The sequence below is a fragment of the Procambarus clarkii genome, chromosome 18 (assembly GCF_040958095.1).
Source record: "Procambarus clarkii isolate CNS0578487 chromosome 18, FALCON_Pclarkii_2.0, whole genome shotgun sequence".
Lineage (NCBI taxonomy): Eukaryota > Metazoa > Arthropoda > Malacostraca > Decapoda > Cambaridae > Procambarus > Procambarus clarkii.
In genome coordinates, this window is record NC_091167.1 from 13,185,294 (window position 1) to 13,208,481 (window position 23,188).

At 49.7% G+C, this 23,188-nt stretch overlaps 1 protein-coding gene across 8 annotated transcripts in view; it reads right to left on the reverse strand.

Moving 5' to 3' along the window:
- The window catches only part of LOC123750762 (uncharacterized), a 387,264-nt gene that overhangs the window by 352,288 nt on the left and 11,788 nt on the right, over positions 1–23,188 (reverse strand). The window contains exon 3 of one of the 8 annotated variants that reach the window (XM_069326265.1): positions 22,422–22,513. The exons of the other annotated variants lie outside the window; for them this stretch is intronic. The gene's annotated coding sequence lies outside the window, so the exon portion shown is untranslated. The remainder of the gene's footprint in view (positions 1–22,421; positions 22,514–23,188) is intronic. 8 annotated transcript variants of the gene reach the window in all.

Genomic DNA, 23,188 nt, shown 5'->3' on the forward strand with positions numbered 1-23,188 from the left:
TGGCATTTCACTTTCCTTCTTATGATGTCTTCCTCGAAACCATTGGAGAAGCCATTGTTGACTAGGACCTGCCTTACCCTACAGAGTTCTTCGTCGACTTGCTTCCATTCTGAGCTGTGGGTGAGAGCACGGTCGACATAAGCGTTAACAACACTCCTCTTGTACCTGTCTGGGCAGTCACTGTTGGCATTGAGGCACATTCCTATGTTTGTTTCCTTAGTGTAGACTGCAGTGTGGAAAACAAAGTCATGGAAAGGAGCAGAGTTTTCCACACTGCATTGTGTGGAAAAGAATCTCCAAAGAACCTCCAAAGTCTTACGATATTTAATACCAGAATTAATTTAACTTTCCCCTTTGTAAATGCATTAGTGTAATTTTATACAAATGAAGACGTAATTATAAAATTGAATTTATTATAGATTTAACCCTTAAAGTGCGCATCACGTCATATGACATGTTGGAAGTTGTTCCAGTCAACTGCGCATCACGTCATATGATGTGTTGGAGTACTACGCAAGATTTAAACAGCCCGCAGATACACGGGGTTCACCACACCATCAGGGCTCTTGTAAACAGATGCCATTTTAAAAAAAAATCGTGGGCCAAACTCCTGGGTGTTATTGGCCTCAGTATTGAGTGAGCTACCAAGCCTGATGCACGCAGCATGAGCTAACAGCACTGCTGTTCAGCTTGTGACCACATCATTGCCTAAAAATGCCATAATATACTTGTTCATGCTATTATGTAGCGATGATATTATTACAGAAGACCCCTAACTGATAAAACTGACCAGGGTTCTGATAATAGCAGGATTGTGGTGATATTTAGCACTGTGCGCCATGGAGGGAGGAGTAATGCTGTGGGAGGGAGGGTAGTGGCGATGTCTTCTGACTGTGTGTGGCAACCTTTTATTGACTGCACTCACCATACTAGCTTAGTAGTTCGCTATGGTGAACACAAATGTAGATACTTATATATAATGTGTGTATAGAGGGTATAAACAGCAAGAGGAGAAGGTTGGGAGCCGCCATTTTGGCGAGGATGGTGGCGTCGTCTGCACAACACCACCATGCAGACGACGGTGATGTTTACTGGTTACCACGATGGTCTTCTGGGCACCAAACCAGTTTACTTGTACAAGTATGATGAATAAAACAGGTAGATATTTATATATAATGTGTGTATATAGCGTAATAACACCACAAACAGTATTGTTGGAGGAGAAATATTAGTGCGTCTGGCCTTGAAGGCGGCAGCCATCAGCTGACTGTGTGAGGTCCTATGTCTTTGTGCCTTTACTCACCATACAAGCTTAGATGTACAGTTATGGTGAACAAAACATGTAAATACTTATATATAACGTCTGTATATAAAAGCAAAAACAGTATGGTGGGTGGAGAATGGTGGCAAGTCAGGCGAGGTGAGGGAGGGAGAGAGTGGCAGCCAGTGGCGGGCTGCCACTGCCACTTAGCATACCAACTTAGTGGCTCGTTATGGTGAACACGAATGTAGATACTTGTATATAACGTCTGTATATAGTGAATAAAAGCAAAAACAGTATTGTGGGAGGAGAATATGGGTGAGTCAGATGACTTGAGGGAGGGCGTGAGTGGCTGGCTGGTAAACGGCGGTCACTCCTCATCACTTTTTGACTCATAATAGCTACTTAGTGGTTCGTTATGGTGAACAAAACATTCAAATACTTATATATAACCTGTGCTTATAGTGTAATAACCAACAAAGTATTTGTTCACTAATTGATGAATATAATTGAATCAACAATATGCACACCATATTTTTGAGTACAGCGATGATTCACTCATTTTATTATATAAATATATCAAACTACACACTATTGAATAATATTACAGCAAAAAAACTATGAAAAATCAATCAGAGACATTGAAATAATTAGGTAATTATCTCTTTGTGGCAACTCTGGCCTGACAGCTGGCGATCAACAGACCGCCTGGGACACATGCTGAGTCAGCACCTGTTTTTTGCCAGACTTCCCCGCCCCATAGCGGGCAATATATGCCACTTAAGATTTTTTTTATTATTTTTCCCATGATCAGTGAACACAAATTAACAGGCTAGGAAGAAAAAATGATTTATTTTTTTTCAAAATTACATGCGCTTGTGGGGAAGAAAGGATATTATACCCCTAGCATGTTAAGGGTTAATAAATTATATTATTTCTATTGTTGCAATTCAACATAATATTATATTTACTATTATAATGTAGTCTAATTATATAAATGCAACTATAAATGTCACTTTAAATGTTATTTAAAAATTTATTTATTCTTATGAATTATTATTTACTATCACTTACTTATTATTTACTATCACTTACTATTCTAAAAGCAATTTATAAATGTTAATTAAAAATTGTAATGTTTATTCTAGGAGTAATTATTTATAATGACTTATGATTACTAAACAATTAACCCTTTAACTGTGCCGCCTCCAAATATGACACCCCCCCACCCCCCCTCAGTGCGCAGGAAATAAATTCTCTTGAAAAACTTTAGTTTTTTTTAAATGTCAAAAACCCTTCCCTCAGTATGGGTATGTCAAAAAAACCAGCGTTGAATGTGTGACGATAATCTCTTTCAAGAGAGATTGAGCCTGCTCTTCCCTATATCATTTACGTCATTCTATAAGTACAAGATACTATATTGAAGATGCGTCCACCAGTATCGCCAAACGTTCTGCCCAGGAAGCAAAGCGTATCTTGCACCACCCGACACGCCGGCTCTGCCCGTCGTCAACGAGCAAACTACCCATTCTCCGCCTGCCTGCTCCTGATTGGCTGATGTATCGCCGACCGCACCTGCACCTGCACTCACGCCCTCTACCTGAGTCGACGTCTTGGCCAGCTCACGCCATACTCCTCAGAATATCTCTGTGCTCTTAGAAGTTGACATCTCTCTCTGGTAGACTAAGCCCTGGCTGTCGTGTACTAAGGGAGGTGGCAGCTTTAGCCAGTATTCTCAGCACCTGATTCTTATTATTATTGTCTTGCACTTCATTTTATATTAGAGTAAATTTCACACCTATTAATTATTCATGTTTTGTTTGTTGACTTGTTTTGAATTTTACGTAAGCCGAGGGATTGTCTTTGTTCATATCTTGTTTTCTAAAGTAATTAAAATTTCATTGTTTATATTTTGTGTTTTGTGTGTCTTCCCATTACCTTACCACAGACAAACAGGCAAGCAGTCTTTTTTTTTCTGTAAGTGTGACAAGGCATTGCCACCTGCCATTAGAGGACTGCCGAACATCAACACTCCAACACTTTACCGTCACAAATGTAATGAAACGCCATTTTCTGGGTGAGTCCTGGAGGCTCCCCGGAGCTATCCCAGGCTGATATGCTAATGTCAGACTTTGGCATCAGTCATGTGTATGGAGTTCTTAGGCCTATTGGGGACCACGGCCAGAACCGGGCCCTCTCAGAGAGGCAAGGGGAGCAATGGCCTATAGAAGCTCCCGTGTGGTTGGAAGCATTCTATGTCTGCCATTGACCGGAACAGGCACTTAGAAAGGTAAGCGCCTCAAAACAAACCCCTATTCTGGTTAAAATTGCTACCAAAAGCCGAACTAGTGGATATAACTCCCCAGCAGAAAACAAGCAAACTAGTATGACGTCACACGCCGGTGTCTGCGCAGCTTCCCCTTCCCCGGGAGGGGGAAGGGGAAGCCCCAGACCCTCCACGCCGGCTACCCACACCTCAGTTCTTGAGGCTGGATGTCAAAAACGCGAAAAAAACGCCGACCGGAGGGAAGGAGGGAGGGAGGGATGCCGGGGAGCCTCCGGGACTCACCCAGAAAATGGCGTTTCATTACATTCAACGCTGGTTTTCTGGGGGGAGCCCCGTTGGCTCCCCGGAGTTAACTACCCACAGACGGAAAAAGAGGGACTTACCCGGGAGGTGGTCGTCGCTCACTCCTCAACTCGAAGCCGAGACAACTAGCTGCAACCGCCGACCCAAAGCAACACGGGCCCGACGGGCCCCCAGGGACATTCACAAGGTAACGAGCAGCCAGGACCCTGTTCGACCGCCAAAATCTTCGCGCCTGAATATCAGACTAAGACATATTCCCAAAGACGGCAGCAAGAGCCGCGAACTTATGAATGTCATGGGCACGGGGATAGACCGCAGGCTGGCTGGACTTAATAACCCTGCAGACGACCTGGGAGACCCGAACCCGTGAACAGGGAAGAAGGGAAACTGGATCAATCCACAGCGCGTCCCCGGACACAGAAGCCGTGGCGCGCAAATAACGGCGAAGCGCCACAACCGGACACAAAACATGATGCACCCCCGGCCTGACCAACCAAGCATCAATCACCCACGGACCCCTCCGGAATGCAGCAGTCTCATTCTTCGCCAGAAAAGGAGACGGCTGCAAGCGAAGAAAACTATCACCACGACCAAAAGAGCAGAAACCCCTGCACCGGAGGAGAGCATGAAGCTCCCCTACCCGACCCCCAGAGGCCAAAGCCAACAAGAAAAGTGCCTTGGAAAAACAATCCTGGACCGAAGGGGCCACAACGAAACGAGGAGACAAAAGGAAAGCAAGCACTCTGTCCAAAGACCGGGGCGGCTCAGGCGGCGCATGAGCAGGCCGGAGGTGAAACAATGCACGAGGCAGCTTGCGAAACGGCGCAGACGTAACATCGATACCGAAGGCAAGCTGAAGCGGCTCCGCCAGCACCGCACGATACGAGGCAATAGTGTTTGGCATAAGATGACGGTCCTGAAACAACCACGAAAGGAAGGACAAGACCACCCGAACAGAGAAGGAACTAACACGACGAAGACGCAAAAAGAAACAGGACCGCCAGGAAACTTCATACTGCCGCCGAGAAGAAGCCCTCAGGTGGGACACCAACAAGGAGGCCACCTGATCACCATAGAGATGATAAACTCGAGTCAAAAAAACCCATACGCGAAGACTCGAGGAGAAGATCGAACCAGCCACGTGACGTAACGGCCCGATCTGCTGAAAGAGGCGGAACCACGGGAAAACCCTCGGGTTCGGACACCAAGCAACCAGCGCCTGACACCAAGGCTGGGCCGGCCACCAAGGGGCCAGAAGGACAACTCTCCCCTGTTAAGTCTCTAAGCGAGTCAGGACCTGGAGCAACAGCCGAACTGGGGGAAAGAGGTACAGGAACCCCCACCTCGACCAGTCTAGCCGAAAGGCATCGACCCCGACAGCCTTGCGATCAGGGAAGGGCGCCACATACACGGAAAGATGCCGCGACCACGCTGACGCGAAGAGGTCCACCTCGGGACGCCCGAACGTCTGGCAAAGCCAATGGAAGGACTCGTCGTCGACCGTCCACTCCGTGGAGAGGGGAACGAAGCGAAACAGGGCGGCCAAGACGTTGGACACTCCCTGTACATGAACCGCCAGGAGAACCAAACGCCGAGAACTCAGCAGACGAGTCACCCGAAGCGACCAACCCCAAAGAGACAAGGACCGCATCGAACCCCTGCGGTTCAGGCAATGAACCACCGGAGAGCAGTCCAAATGGAGCCGAATCGTCGATCCACGGGCCACCCGAATCCTCCCAAGAGAGAACCACACTGCCGCGAACTCCCGCACCGTGCTGTGAGCTCAACGGAAGGACGGATCCCAATGCTCCTGGCCGTCCTGGTGAGCACTGGTCACAAAACCCGAGCCGAGAGACGACGCATCCGTGTACACATCTAGCGAGGGCTCGGGTAGGCGCCAAGGCACTGAACCCCGAAAAACCCGAAAAGGAAGCCGGTGACGCAGCAACTGACGCAAGGCTCCCGGGGGTCGAACTCTGCGATTGCGAGAGAGGCGGAAGGAGGAACCCCGAAGGAACCAGAAACAGCCGACGAAGCCAAACCCGACCCGGCGGGTAGACCACCATCGCGAAGTTCAGGCTCCCGCACAGCCCCTCAAGCAACCGCCGGGTGACCCGAGGACCCACCAGAAACGGACGAAGGCAGGACCGCAGCCGCAGGAGCGACTCCGGAGGGAGAGAGAAGGAGGCAGTTCGAGAGTCCCAAACGAGACCCAGCCAAGACCGAACCTGAGAGGGAACCAGATGGGACTTCCTCCAGTTCATCAAGAACCCGAACCCGGCGAGCTGGGAAAGAACCAAATCCCTGTCTAGCAAGCAAGCTGACCGGCTGGGAGCCCAAACCAGCCAGTTGTCGAGGTAGGCCAACACCCGAACACCGAGGAGACGCAAACGAGCCACCACAACCCGTGTAAGGCGTGTGAACACGCGAGGTGCCAGGTTCAACTTGAACGGGAGACAACGAAAGCGGTAACTTAGACGACCCACAACAAAACCGAGCCAGTCCCTGAACCGCGGATGAATCGGGACATGCCAATAAGCGTCCCGAAGGTCCAGGGACACCATCCAAGCTCCCGGCTCTGAGACAGCGCTCGGAGCTCTGAGCCGAACCTGAGACAGCGTAGTCATCCGAAAGGAGGGGCAATGAACCCAGGGGTTCAGACGGGGACAAGTCCAGAATGAACCGCAGGTCCGCGCAGTCCCGTTTCGGAACCGGAAACAGACGGGAAACCCATCTGAGGGACGACGTCGTTTCGACGACGCCCAAGCGTACCCACTCCAAGACGACTCGACAGAGCGCAGGGGAAGAAACCTGCCCTGCCAGCCCCGACCCCCCACAAGGGGGAAGGGGCCACCCAACGCCACCGCAGGCTGCCAGACATGACCCGAAAGGCCCACGGATCGTGGGACCAGGCGCGGGCGAACAGCGCAAGCCACCCCCCCCCCCGAAGGGCCGGCGACCTTTACGAGACCCAGAACCCCGCACAGAGCGAACACCGCACCGACCAGACGAGGGAGGGTCCGGAGTAGGAGCCGAACCCAAACCTGACACCAGAGGCCTACCACGACGAGAGGAACCCCGAGCCCTGGCACGACCCTTCCGGGAAGACCCACCCCGGGACCCCCGGAAAACCAACAAGTCCGACACCGGACGACATGCCGCCGATGCAGCCTGAATAAACTGCGCCACGGCCAACTCCTCAAACAGAAGAGGACAAAAAGGTGAAGAACGCCTAAGAGCCAGAGCCCAAGCAGATTCCACGGAGGAACCCAGCACCGTCTGCCGAATCGCGAGACGGGAAACATAAAACAGGGAAACAGCATCCCGCAAAATCGGCATGAACAGCTTTAACAAGGCAGCCGACGAACGCGCAGCCGAGGACAAGGTGCGGACCCCGGGACGGACCCAAGCGACCTCACATTCTCCACGAGCCAATCCGAGGACAGCTCCAGGCGGGAAAAGAACCGCAAGGCTAAAGCCAAAAGGCCCCGGGCGCGCAAGTCCTCCGCAATGAGCGCCACCGAAAGGGTGGGAACCTGCACATGGAGCTGAATAACGCCAGCATCGCGGGAATGGCAGGGGTAAACAAGCACTCATTCAGGTACTCGAGCTCGCTCCCCAGGAAAGCCTGAAGCACTGTGGAAGCTTCCCACCACTCCAGCGTGCGGGAATGATAGAAGGAATGCCAGGAATCCAGAACAAACAAGGGGCAGTCCGCTAGCCAGGAAGACTCCAGAACCTCGTAACAGAGCCAGAAAGGGAACGAAGTCCCAAACCTGAACTCGGACGGATCCATTTCCGAGGCATAATCCAGCTTATGCAGGAGGTAAGTTGCAAAGGCCGCCCACACCACACCAGGTTGGATGCGATAAGCCGAAAACCTCCGGAAAGACGGAGCCGACGTACCCGGGGAACACGGAACCGAACCCGGGGAGGGGCCGTCATTAAATCCAACTCATACGCAGTGGGGGAAAAGAAAACCCCACTCCTCGTAACAATAAGCCCCGCTCAGAAGGAAGAAAAACCCAGGCGGGGTCCAGCGGGGCCCAAGGCCCCCAAGTCAGCCCCTCCCCAGCCTCGAGGTCCTTCACCACAGGACCCGAGGCCGAGTCCTCTCCCCAAGCCCCGACCCCACAAGACAAGGATGGAGCAGCCGGAAAAGCTGGAGGAAGGGGGGGCCCACTGGTCAGACCCAGGAGCTTCGGCCGGGAGACAAGACTCGAATGCCTCTGCCGCCCCCCCCCCCCAGAAGGGGCACCCCCCCCCCCCAAAGCTGCCCGAGTCTCGAGATCAAGTAATCCCTGCTCCGACCCCAAAACCCTCAGACGCTTCGGGGCCAGAAGCAGGGGAGGGGGACCAGAACAAACAGAAGGGGAAGGACGAGGAGGTGCGGACTGAACCAGGATCGAAGCGACCCCTACCCCCCAAGTCCGGGTCTCGAAAAGCAAAGCGAGGCAGCCCCGGGGCATCTGCGTGAGCAACCAACCAAGCGCGTTGCAACAGACGAAACCTAGACTGCGACGCACGCGCGCCTGTACCCAAAGAGAATCATCAGAGGATTGGGTAAATTGAGTCACAAGCAAGCAGCAACACTCACAGGACTCGGGGTCGAAAGTATCACCGACCCAACAGGCAGCGTGGCAGAGGCAAAAACAATGAGAGTCACCCTGAGACAAGGGGACCGAGCAACCCTCAAACTCGCACACACACGGTCGATGCAAATGAAAAACCTGACTTTAGGAGAGGACATTATGGCAACCTTAGAAAAAATTTTAGTGAGTATAATTGGACAGACTTGTTGCTAGGCAGGGAAGTGAATGAGATGTATGTCAGGTTTTGTAAAATATATGATAAAGGCAGAAAAAAATTTATACCAAAACAGAGAAGCAGAACTAGGAAACAGGATTAGTGCAACAGATAGTGCGAGAGGGCTAGAGACCAAAAGACACAAAAATGGAATCAATACAGGAAGAGGCCGAACCCCCAAACATACCAGCGATACAAAGATGCGAGAAACAACTACACGGCAGTGAGGAGAGGGGCAGAAAGAAATTTTGAAAAAGGGATTGCAGACAAATGTAAAACAGAACCAGGTCTATTCTATAAATTCATAAACAACAAATTGAAGGTAAAGGATAATATTCAGAGGTTGAAAATGGGAAATAGATTCACGGAAAATGAAAAGGAAATGTGTGAAACATTAAACGAAAAGTTCCAAAGTGTGTTTGTACAAAATGAAATCTTCAGGGAACCAGATACAATAAGAATTCCAGAGAACAACATAGAGCACATAGAGGTGTCTAGAGACGAAGTGGAAAAAATGCTCAAGGAGCTAAATAAGAACAAAGCAGTTGGTCCAAATGGAGTTTCACCATGGGTCCTGAGAGAATGTGCACCTGAGCTCAGCATTCCTCTTCAACTGATTTTTCAGGCATCCCTGTTTACAGTTGTAGCTGATGTGTAGGAAAAAGGCTAACAGTTCCAATCTACAAAAGTGGAAGCAGGGAAGACCCCCTTAATTATAGACTGGTACCATTGACAAGTGTAATAGTCAAAATATTGGAAAAAATAATTAAATCTAAATGGGTAGAACACCTGGAGAGAAATGATATAATATCAGACAGACAGTATGGTTTTCGATCTGGAAGATCCTGTGTATCGAATTTACTCAGTTTCTATGATCGAGCAACAGAGATATTACAGCAAAGAGATGGTTGGGTTGGCTGCATCTATCTGGACCTAAAAAACTAGCGTTGAATGTAATGAAACGCCATTTTCTGGGTGAGACCCGGAGGCTCCCCGGAGCTTTACCGGCTGATATGCTAATGTCAGACTTTGGCATCAGTCATGTGTATGGAGTTCTAGGGCCTACCGGGGACCACGAGCCAGAACCTGGCCCCCTCAGAGAGGCAAGGGGAGCAATGGCCTATAGAAACCCCCGTGTGGTTGGAAGCATTCTATGTCTGCCAGGTCAAGCATCCAGAAAGGTAAGCATTCCAAAACAAACCCCTATTCTGGTGAAAATTGCTACCTAAGCCAAACTAGTGGATAGAACTCTTTAACAGAAAACAAGGAAACTAGTATGACGTCATACGTCACCGCGCCGCTGTCTGCGCAGCTCCCCCCTCCCCGGGAGGGGGAAGGGGGAGCCCCAGACCTCCCACGCCGGCTATCCACCCATCAGTTCTGAAGCTGGATGTCAAAACACGCGAAAAACACCGACCGGAGGGAGGGAGGGTTGCCGGGGAGCCTCCGGGTCTCACCCAGAAAATGGCGTTTCATTACATTCAACGCTGGTTTTCTGGGGGGAGCCCCGTCGGCTCCCCGGAGCTAACTACCCACAGAGGAAGGTCAAAGGGACAGAACCAGGAGGCGGACACCACGCACCCCCCAAGGAGGCGAGACAACCGGCAGCAAACGCCAACCCAAGGCACCACAGCCCCGAAAATCCCGGGAACAACACGAGAACCACGAGCAGCAAGGCCCCTGCACGAACACCAAAAATCCAAGCCCGAAAGACCGCAAGGCCACGTCGCCCAGACGGCAGCGAGAGCAGCGAAGCCACGAACGCCACAGGCATGAGGGAAGAACACAGGCAGCTTAGCCGCAAGAACACGGCTGACCACCCGGGACACTATCACCCGCGAACCGGGAAGAACAGAACCGGATCAACGCAAAACGCGCTCCGGACCCAAACGCCGTGGCACGCAAACAACAGCGGAGGGCCGCCACTGAACACAAAAACGACACACCCCCGGCCCGACCAACGAAGCACCAACAAACCCTGGACCCCTCCAGAATGCAGCAGCCCCACCCCGCGCCAGAAAAGATGGAGACTGCTGCCAACCAAACAACCAAAACGCTAAAACCGAAGGAGCAAGAAAACTCAGCGACTCGACCCCCAGAGGCAAAGGCCCAAAGGAAAGAGCCGACGAAAAAACACACCGGAACCGAAGGGGCACTACCAACCGAGGAGAAGACAGAGCACGCTGACCAGAGACCAGGATGGTGCAAGCGGCGCACGAACAGGCCGGAGGTGAAACGACGCACAAGACAGCTTACTAACGGTGCAGAAGCAACACCAAGACCGAAAGCAAGCTGAAGCGGCTCCACCTGCGCCGCACGAAAAGAGGCGACAGTATGTGGCAAGACGACGGCCCCCAACCCCCACTAGAAAATCAAGCCGAGAGTAAACCAAGCTAACAAGAGTAACCACCTAAGAAGGGACAGGAAAAGGAAGGACCGCCAAAATACCCCATACTGCCGCCAAGAGTAGCACACAGGTGGGACACCTACCACAAAGCCACCCGACCACCAACCGGAGGCGAGACCGCGAGGCAGAACATAAGCAGCCCCGACAAGGCCCCTCCGAGCCCAGGAAAAAGGTGGAGCCGCGAGAAGATCTCGGGCGCGACCACCGAAACCCAGGCGGCACAAGGAGATGAAACGTCTGCCGAACAGAAAAACTCCCCAAAGCATGCAAGCCCGCCAGGAGTTCAGAAACAACGGGTCCGACGCGAGACATTGCAAGACCCCCCCAAAAAAAAAAAAAAAAACGGCAGGGCAAGCTAGGAAACCAAAGAAGGCGGAAGGGTCACCGCCAGAACAGGACCCAAACCAAGGGGCACGAACAACTGCAACAGACCGAGACAAAGAAGCACATCACAGGACACAGGCTGACCAATGCCTAAGAACACACGTAGAACACCCCTGCTGCAGAGGAGGCAGGAAGAAAGAGCAGAAGCACAAAAAAAAACCAGGAGAACAACCAGGGGTGGACAATCAGGCAGGGACAAAAACCCCACGCAAACCCCAGGCACAAAACGGCAGCAAAGTGCCACTCCACAACCGGACACAGGAACAAGGACACGCCACCGTGAAACACGGTACCAATGCACACGTGCAGCAGCAGCAACAGGCACCACTGCAACATGCAACATGTAAATAGCAACTCCCCTCTGCACAGGCAGAGAACGGAGCAGGCAGACCCCAGACAGGGCCAACGGAGACACGACAAAACCCTGCAGGCCCAGAAACCTGCACCAGGCGACCGACGGCGGAGAAACCCCGCTCGATACCTGCTGGATGAGGTACTGGGAGCTCTTTTACACCTGAAGCCCGGCCCAAGGTCAGGCTAGACCAGCCAGAGGATGGCCCACCAGGCAGCTGCTAGGAGCAGTCCACCGGCCCACATACCCCCACAACCAGGACGGGCCGGAACTGCCATACGAAAACAGGCCAGTGCGCCCTGGAAGTCCACGGACGAACCAGCAAGAAGGCTTATGCTCGCAAGTAGGTCGTGTAACAAGCACAGACCTCTGATGGTAATACAGTGTTCCCCAAAGGTGCCAATAGCACCACTGCACGCCACTGGTACTATCCCGCAAGTTCTACCAGATAGGCGGGACCCAAGAGCCAGAGCTCAAATCCTGCAAGCACAGCCAGGAGCCTTACCAGGTGAGTACAGAACCAACCCCACAACCCCCACACCTCACAACATTAAAAAAGGAGGGTCCCCTGAATGACTCCAGCATGGGTTGGACATGCACATGAGGGGGACTGGAAGGGGGTGATAAAGGGACAGTCACTGGTGTGCGAACGGTCTCAGTCGTACAAAAATATACCTAAATAAAGACAGGTATATAAACACCGCCGCATCCAGCGCCCGGCCAAAAGACGCCAGACCGCAGAAACTCACCTGGCGAATGGTGGCACGAACTTGACACGACTCAACCGTGCCCAGAAGAACTTGGGAGCACCGCCAGGTGAAGACGCCAGAGCCGGACCCTGCCGGACCCGCAGGAGAGCAGGGAGAGGCGAAGGAGGCGGTCCACACCCATGACACAGGGAAAACCGCGGTGTCCTCCCCACAACTGGGAACCAGGACACCCCCGGCGCAAAGGGGCACATACCGCAGCCAGGGAGAAGAACGAGAGGCGAAGCACTGTAGCAAAAAAGGGCGCAAAACACCAGCACTGAAACACCGCCCAGACCAAAACAAACTCCACGGCGCATGCGCATAACACGCTGGCCAAGCCGCACACCCTCCCTGCGGGAAGGCGCCAGCCAGGACTACTGCACGAGAAAAGTAGCCAAAAGAGGAAGCAGGAACAATAAAACCGGCCAAAGAAGCAAAGAGCCCAAAAAGGAACCCAACCGGGCAACAAGTAGCCCAACCGGGCGACAAGTAGCCCAACCGGGCGACAAGTAGCCCAACCGGGCGACAAGTAGCCCAACCGGGCGACAAGTAGCCCAACAGGGCGACAAGTAGCCCAACAGGGCGACAAGTAGCCCAACAGGGCGACAAGTAGCCCAACAGGGCGACAAGTAGCCCAACAGGGCGACAAGTAGCCCAACAGGGCGACAAGTAGCCCAACAGGGCGACAAGTAGCCCAACAGGGCGACAAGTAGCCCAACAGGGCGACAAGTAGCCCAACAGGGCGACAAGTAGCCCAACAGGGCGACAAGTAGCCCAACAGGGCGACAAGTAGCCCAACAGGGCGACAAGTAGCCCAACAGGGCGACAAGTAGCCCAACAGGGCGACAAGTAGCCCAACAAGGCAACAAGTAGCCCAACAGGGCGACAAGTAGCCCAACAGGGCGACAAGTAGCCCAACAGAGCGACAAGTACGAGGAGCCGACAGACGTTCCAATAATGCGGGAAGTAGCGAAAAACCTTCCCGTACCCTCGAGAACACAGAAGCCAACACTAGTCCCGAAGGCACACGAAGGCGCAGGCGCACCCGAGATCAGAAGTCACGCAGAACCCCATCAAACGGGGAAACATGACCAAAACACTGTCCCAAAAAGGGGTGGGAGGAAACATCCACCCACAGGACGGAACCAACCGACTCAAAGGCCAAGGAACCGAGCCCGGGGAGGGGCCGACGTCCAACAGCACGTACGGCGAGTGGGGAGGAAAGACCCCACTCCGCGTAACCACGAGCCCCGCCTAGAGGGGGATGAAAACCCCCACGGGGCCTAACAGGGCCAAGGCCCCCCCAAGTCAGCCCCTCCCCAGCCCCGGGGCCAAGCCGTGCCCCCAAAGCCCCGGCCGTACCAGAAAACCGGGGCAGCCGTGAAAACACTAAGGAAGGGAGCCCACTGGCAGACTCATACAACACGGCTGGAGGAACAGGCTCAAATGCCCCCGTCACTACCCCGGAAGGGGAATTCCCCGAGCCTGCCCGAGTCTCAACACCACCAAAAACCCCGCCCCGAACCTACAGACGGTAAGGAACCAGATGCAGGCAGGAAGGGTGATCCAGGGGAAAGACAAGGGGGCGTGGATGGAACCAAAGCAACCAACACCCCCAAGTCCCAAAACGAACTACAACGGGGCAGCCCCGGGGCTCCCGGGGAGGAAACCACGAGAACGTTGCCACCACCAAGGCTCAAGTGCAACGCCCCTGCTGCCCGCACCCGCTTTGTTAGCACAACTGGGTAACCGAGCCACAACGAGCAACCAAACTCGCAGGACTCCGGGTCGAAGGTGTCACCGACCCCACAGGCAGCAGACGGAGGCAAAACAGAGTCACCCAGAGACAAAGGGTGAGAGCAACCCTCAAACTCGCTGGAAGCGAGGGGGGGACTCTGGGGTCACATCCATCAGACCCGCGCGCCCCCAGGGGTTTCCCAGGGTCCCGAGCGTTTACTTTAAGAGGACTCGCGCTCAGGTAATCCCAGGCAGGGTACTGCTAACCGGCACCCAAAGCTACCAAACAACTTTCTAAGAGCTGAACCCCCGGGACGTGTACACTCACGGGGACCTAGCAGGGGTACCACTAGAAAATACTCAGAACACAAGGGACACAAGGGGCAAGAACGAAGGCAGACCCCCCCACCAGGTAGATAAACAAAAAGAAAAAGAAAACCCCGCAAGAGGACAGCGTACCCAAGCGGAACAGAGCCGGCCGCTATGATTGGTAAAGACAAGCTGCACAGTACCCTGCGCCCCACCAGTGCAAACACTGCCCCTTACTCTAAGGCGAACAAGGGAGACAGAACACCCGAGCACACAAAGAGCGGCCGAAAACCTAGCAGTAAACGGCCAAGCAGGGGCAGGACCCAACTTGTGGAAGGTGGCCCCAAGCCCCAAGGGCAGTACTTACAGGGCACCTAGGGAAGGGAACCCTAGGCGCATGCAGCCCGAGTACTGAAGAATCACTCCCGGCTCACGCACCACCTAGAAAACAGACACCACACTCTAGGTACAGTGCTGAAACAACCACTGGAGCCGGAGCACATAACCATTGCCTATAGCATCAGCCGAAGAACTGATGGGTGGATAGCCGGCGTGGGAGGTCTGGGGCTCCCCCTTCCCCCTCCCGGGGAGGGGGGAGCTGCGCAGACAGCGGCGCGGTGACGTATGACGTCATACTAGTTTCCTTGTTTTCTGTTGAAGAGTTCTATCCACTAGTTCGGCTTAGGTAGCAATTTTCACCAGAATAGGGGTTTGTTTTGGAATGCTTACCTTTCTGGATGCTTGACCCGGTTGATGGCAGATATAGAATGCTTCCAACCACACGGGGGTTTCTATAGGCCATTGCTCCCCTTGCCTCTCTGAGGGGGCCAGGTTCTGGCTCGTGGTCCCCGGTAGGCCCTAGAACTCCATACACATGACTGATGCCAAAGTCTGACATTAGCATATCAGCCGGTAAAGCTCCGGGGAGCCGACGGGGCTCCCCCCAGAAAAGGCTTTCGACAGAGTTCCACATAAGAGGTTGTTCTGGAAACTGGAAAATATTGGAGGAGTGACAGGTACGCTTCTAACATGGATGAAAAATTTTCTGACTGACAGAAAAATGAGGGCTGTGATCAGAGGCAATGTATCGGACTGGAGAAATGTCACAAGTGGAGTACCACAGGGTTCAGTTCTTGCACCAGTGATGTTTATTGTCTACATAAATGATCTACCAGTTGGTATGCAGAATTATATGAACATGTTTGCTGATGATGCTAAGATAATAGGAAGGATAAGAAGCTTAGATGATTGTCATGCCCTTCAAGAAGACATGGACAAAATAAGTACATGGAGTGCCACTTGGCAAATGGATTTTAATGTTAATAAATGCCATGTTATGGAATGTGGAATAGGAGAACATAGACCCCACACAACCTATATACTATGTGAGAAATCTTTAAAGAATTCTGATAAAGAAAGAGATCTAGGGGTGGTTCTAGATAGAAAACTATCACCTGAGGACCACATAAAGAATATTGTGCGAGGAGCCTATGCCACGCTTTCTAACTTCAGAATTGCTTTTAAATACATGGATGGCGATATACTAAAGAAATTGTTCACGACTTTTGTTAGGCCAAAGCTAGAATATGCAGCAGTTGTGTGGTGCCCATATCTTAAGATGCACAACAACAAACTGGAAAAGGTGCAAAGACATGCTACTAAGTGGCTCCCAGAACTGAAGGGCAAGAGCTACGAGGAGAGGTTAGGCATTAAATATGCCAAAACTAGAAGACAGAAGAAACAGAGGTGATATGATCACTACATACAAAATAGTAACAGGAATTGATAAAATCGATAGGGAAGATTTCCTGAAACCTGGAACTTTAAGAACAAGAGGTCATAGATATAAACTAGCTAAACACAGATGCCGAAGAAATATAAGAAAATTCACTTTCGCAAACAGAGTGGTAGACGGATGGAACAAGTTAGGGGAGAAGGTGGAGGCCAAGACCATCAGTAGTTTCAAAGCGTTATATGACAAGGAGTGCTGGGAAGACGGGACACCACGAGCGTAGCTCTCATCTTGTAACTACACTTGGGTAATTACACTTAGGTAATTACAGCGAGCGGGGACTCCGGGGTCACATCCATCGGACCCACGCGCCCCCTAGGGGATTCCCAGGGTCCTGAGTGTTTACTTTAAGAGGACTCGCGCTCAGGTAGTCCCAGGCAGGGCGCTGCTAACCGGCGCCTAAAACTACCAAGCGAACTTCTATAGCTGTACCCCAGGGACATGTACACTCACGGGGACTTAGCAGGGGGCGCCACCGAGGAGAACAGTGGCAGGGCAAAAAACGAATGGAATAATATGACAGAACCCCCCCACCAGGCAAAAACAAAAGGAAAAACAAAACCCCGCAAGAGGACAGCGAACCCCAAGGAACAGAGCCGGCCGCTATGTCGGGAACACAAGCTGTGCAGCACCCTGCGCCCCTACCAGTGCAAACTGCCTCTTACCTGCCGGTAACAAGGGAGAACAGAACACCCAAGAGCCCAACAGGTGGCCGAAAAACCGAAAAGGTAAAACGGACCAGCAGAGGCAGACCCCGAGGAGCCTGTGGAAGGTGGCCCCAAGCCTCAAGGGCAGTACTTACAGGGCACCTAGGGAAGGCAGCCCTAGGCACATGCAGCCCGAGTACTGAAGATAACTCCTGGCTCTCGCACCCACAAAACCAACACCACACGCAAAACACAGTGCTGTAGCGACACCGGAGCCAGAGCACACGACCTTCGCCTATAGCATCAGACTCAAGAACTGAGGTGTGGGTAGCCGGCGTGGAGGGTCTGGGGCTCCCCCTTCCCCCTCCCGGGGAGGGGGAGCTGCGCAAACAGCGGCGCGGCGGTGTGTGACGTCACACTAGTTTACTCGTTTTCTGTTGGGGAGGTCTATCCACTAGTTCGGCTTTTGGTAGCAATTTTAACCAGAATAGGGGTTTGTTTTGGGGCACTTACCTTTCTGGGTGCCTGTTCCAGTCGATGGCAGACATAGAATGCTTCCAACCACACGGAGGCTTCTATAGGCCATTGCTCCCCTTGCCTCTCTGAGGGGACCCGGTTCTGGCCGTGGTACCCAATAGGCCTAAGAACTCCATACACATGACTGATGCCAAAGTCTGACATTAGCATATCAGCCTGGGATAGCTCCGGGGAGCCGACGGGGCTCCCCCCCAGAAAATTTGAAATTGTACTTACTTTGGCTGCTATGGGATCCGTAAGTTGGCGCGTGACATCATTCCCCGTTTGCTCATGACGTACGCTCCTGGGGCCAGTAGGGCGCCCTGGGAGTTGCCGCGAATATAATTTTGTTCATTTTATGCGCACAGTTCCAAATACATTTTATTTGTTTTTACTTGCTAATCCTATGTATAATGAACACGTATACTATACTATGGCAGTAAAACATCCGTACTGTCCAAGGACACTGTTACGTGTATGACACTTGTGTACACATATGTTGCACATTTTTACCATGTATCATGCTAATTTATGTATATATACAATATTTACAGACTACACACTGTCTCACACACAATATACATTCACCATCAACACATTCAGAACATCACGAGTGTGAGCTGTCACACCCAGCCAGCCCTCCCTCACTCCTCCAACATTTTATTCGCCAACATTGCTCCTCCCATCATACAGTTATTCCCACCAATGTTTCATGTTCATTTATGTATATTTACAACATATGTACACACTATACACTGTCACACACTATATACATTTACCATCAACACATTCAGAACATCGTGAGTGTGAGCAGCCACACCCAGACAGGCCCTCCCTCACTCCTCCAACATCTTACTTGCCAACATTGCTCCTCCCACTATACTGTTATTGTTTTTATTACACTATTTACACATGTTATATATTATGTTATTACTATCTACATGTTTTATTTACCAGAACTATGCAAGTCAGCTGGTATTGTGTCCAAACAGTACAGTGGCCACCATGCACTGCATGAGAAATCACACAGCAGACGACGCTAAGATTACGACGTCACCTCCTTCACCAAAATAGCTCCACTCAACATACTCCTGTTGCTGTTATTACACTATACACACACACTATATATACCCATGTACATGTGTGTTCACCATAGCGAACCACGAAGCTAGTATGGTGAGCAAACCAAGAGTGGCTGCAACACACAAAGTGAGGCTACCTCAATTCTCTCCCTTCCTCACTAAAATTCCTCCTTTCACAATACTATGCACAACTCTAATTATAACCACAATCCTGGTCACTAATTTCTGTAAGTAAATAATTGACCACAAGTTTATTTTGAAAAGGAACCTAAAAAGTTGTTTGAAGATTCCTAGATGGACGAAATAATGCTGTGGTGCTGTGGCTAGCGCTGTGAACATCGTGAACAGCATTGAATCACTGATATTTGAACATTGTACCCAGTCATTATCACACAGGCTCTTCTATAATACTATCATGGCTAAATAATACAGGTTATATATATATTTTGACATTATTAGGCGATGCTGTGGTCACACGCTAAACAGCAGTGCTGTATGCTCATGCTGCAAGCACCAGCCTTGGTTGCTCACTCACTACTTACAACAGAAGAGTAAGGAAAGACATTATAACCACCTACAAAATTCTTAGGGGAATTGACAGGGTGGACAAAGACAAACTCTTTAGCGCGGGGTGGAACACGAACAAGGGGACACAGGTGGAAATTTAGTACCCAGATGAGCCACAGAGATGTTAGAAAGAATTTTTTCAGTGTCAGGGTAGTTAACAAATGGAATGCATTAAGTAGTAGTGTGGTGGAGGCTGACTCCATACACAGTTTTAAATGTAGATATGATAGAGCCCAATAGGATCAGGAATCTGTACACCAGTTGATTGACAGTTGAGAGGCGGGACCAAAGAGCCAGAGTTCAACCCCCGCAAACACAACTAGGTGAGTACTACTGAGGCACACTCACCCAGGAATGTGGACCATGATTTTTTTAAAGATAGCGTCTGTTTACAAGAACCCTGAGGAAGCTGATGTGAACCTCATGTAGCCATGGTAGTTTTGAATACAAATACCTGGATACCTGGTTGATACCTGGTTGATGGGGTTCTGGGAGTAGTTCTACTCCCCAAGCCCGGCCCGGGGCCAGACTTGACTTGTGAGAGTTTGGTCCACTAGGCTGTTGCTTGGAGCAGCCCGCAGGCCCACATACCCACCACAGCCCGGCCTGGAGGTGCATAGCGCACCCCAGACATGGGCCTGCAGGCATGTTGCACAGTTAAAGGGTTAAAGAACTTAAACCTTATATATCTATTAAATTATATTATGTCTATTATTGCAATGTTAATGTAATGGCTGTTATAATTACTGTATGAATTATTATCGTAATTATTCATTATGGTTATAAAGGTATTATGTTATCAAGAATTTATAAAAGTTAATAACTAATATTAATTATAAATGCATTATTAATTATGTTTTATAATTGTTATTATCTTGAGGTTATCTTGAGATGATTTCGGGGCTTTAGTGTCCCCGCGGCCCGGTCCTCGACCAGGCCTCCACCCCCAGGAAGCAGCCCGTGACTGCTGACTAACATCCAGGTACCTATTTTACTGCTAGGTAACAGGGGCATAGGGTGAAAAACTCTGCCCATTGTTTCTCGCCGGCGCCCGGGATCGAACCCGGGACCACAGGATCACAAGTCCAGTGTGCTGTCCGTTCGGCCAACCGGCTCCTTATAAAATAATTATTATTATAAACAAATAAAGAAGTCCCCCACTATGCATGTGTTTCCTTCCAATCACAAAAAAAACTAAAACTGAAGGAATTGTCCAACAAATGGCTATTAAAGTTCAAACCAAGTAAGTGTAAGGTAATAAAACTAGGAGGAGGAAATAAGAGGCCAGACACAGGATACAGAATGGGGCATGAAGTCCTTCATGAAACGGATAGAGAAAGATCTAGGAGTTGATGTCACGCCAAACTTGTCTCCTGAAGCCCACATCGAGAGAATAACATCGGTGGCATACGCGAGGCTGGCTAACATCAGAACCGCCTTCAGAAACCTGTGTAAGGAGACTTTCAGAACCTTGTATACTACATATGTAAGGCCAATCCTGGAGTATGCGGCCCCAGCGTGGAGCCCGTACTTTGTCAAGCACAAGACGAAGCTGGAAAAAGTTTAAAGATATGCCACTAGGTTAGTTCCAGTACTAAGAGGCATGAGTTACGAGGAAAGGCTGAGTGAACTGCACCTCACGTCACTGGAAGATTGAAGAGCTCAGGAAGACATGATCACTACCTACAAAATTCTCAGAGGAATTGACAAGTTAGACAAGGATGGCTTATTTAACATGAATGGTACACAAACAAGGGGACACAGGTGGAAACCGAGTACCCAAATGAGCCACAGAGACATTAGAAAGAACTTTCAGTGTCAGTAGTTAATTTTTTTTTTTTTTTTATTATTATTATTATTATTTTTTACCACAGACGTGGCCACACATTTACAATGCTAACCAGCATATATACATTTTCTTCTGTCCTCCATGGACAGGGTTAGAGAAGTGTTAAACATATAGTTCAAGGGTTTATTGAACACTCAACCACAGAAGGTGATTCGGTGCTTTTAAAATGCTAAGCTAACCTACATACATAAATACTGTACATAGATACACAGATTTACGTATGCCCTACATAAAGTGTTAGATGTGTCTTTCACATAGTGTCATTAATGTACATTCACAAAAGTGAAATGTAATTCTGACCAGCTTCCATATATACTTTATACCCATACATATACATACACACACACACACACATATACATACATATATACACACACACACATGCATTCACATACATTTGTTTCATTTACTCTGACAGGGCGAGGTAGATGATAAAGAAACTAGTGTGCAATTAAGCACTTAATCACTGAAGGTGATGAAGGTGCTTAAGTTAAAAGGTGAAGTGAAGTGAAGTTAAAAGGTGGAATGCACTAGGAAGTGATGTGGCGGATGCAGACTACATACACAGTTTCAAGTGTAGATATGATAGAGCCCTGTAGGCTTAGGAATTTGTACACCAGTAGATTGCGGTTGAGAGGCGGAACCAAAGAGCCAATGCTCAATCCCCGCAAGCACAAGTAATTATCAAAAGGCACCAAACCAGGAAGGCTATGTAGCACCACACCCCACAAGCACAAACAGGCGAGTACACAAACTTTTTTATGCAGATGTCACAATATCGTGGCTGAAAAATGTTGACCAAACCACACACTACAAATTGAAGAGACGACAAAGTTTCGGTCCGTCCTGGACCATTATGAAGTCGATTGTGATGAGAGGAAGGAAGCAATGGCAATAAATAGGCAAGAGAGAGGTGAGAAGGAAATCTAAGAAAAAAGCAAGGCAACAGTAATGGAAAGTATGTTGTAATAAAGGAGGTAATTTATTCATTCATTCATTTATTTATTTATTTATTTATTCATTCATTCATTTATATACAAGAAGGTACATTGGGTTTGTGAGAATACATAGCATAGTATTTACAATCTTGTAAAGCCACTAGTACGCGCAGCGTTTCGGGCAGGTCCTTAATCTAACAGATTATTTTAAGTAGGTATATTCTAGCAGAATTAATAAAATGATAACAGATACATTGCAAGAAAAAAATGAGATGAGAGAGAGTAGTAAGTATATTAACCCTTAAATGGTGCATGGCTATATACCATTTGACACCCACAGGCGCATAAAAAAAAAAAAAAAAAAAAAAACTTTCTAACCTGTTAAGTCGTGTTCCCTGATCACGGGAAAAATAAAAAAAAATCAATTGTACCTACCGGCGACATAATTGAGCCGACAAGATGGGTGACGACGTCACAGTTTGCATGCTCGCTCATGCACGGTGCGTCCCGGAGGCGTCGCACGCAGTCTTCAAGCAGCCAGAGTTGACGCGAAAATAAATTCGTGGCATTATTTACAGTGTCTAGGCACGTATTCTTTGCAATATTAGTCACTAATTGTGTTGCACATAATGTTACTTCACAGTTAGTCAATTTAAGTTGCATACATCGAGTATACACATGCGCACACAAACGTTTTCCATTACGCCATTATATTATGTATTCACAATGTTCATTATTTTATATGTACACACTAGCATGCACTATGTACATGTTTTTGCACTATTATTGCACATTTAGAAATCTTGGAGCGAGTGGTAGTCTTTGAAGCAGTTGACAGCACACAATGCAACTGCACACCCTTCACACCATGTTTGCACCATTTTACGTTTCTGTTCTCTCCGTTTTGTTGTTTTACATACTAGGCATGCACGTTGGCCTATTGCACGCTTTCCACCTGCTGGCAAATTCTTTAGTCTGTGTTGCTGAAAGGCATCTATGTGAGTGAGCCTGGGTGTTGCAGCTGGGTTCATGATTGGTCTTCGTATGCCAGGGACTTCTTGACCAAACTTTGCTAATAACTGCGTTGCAAGTGTAAAAGCAAATGAACGGAAAATAGGTTTACGTCCAGTTTTCACCAGATACAAATTGTAGCAGTTCAACATGCTCATGTCAACAAGATGGAAAAACACTTTTTTCGTCCA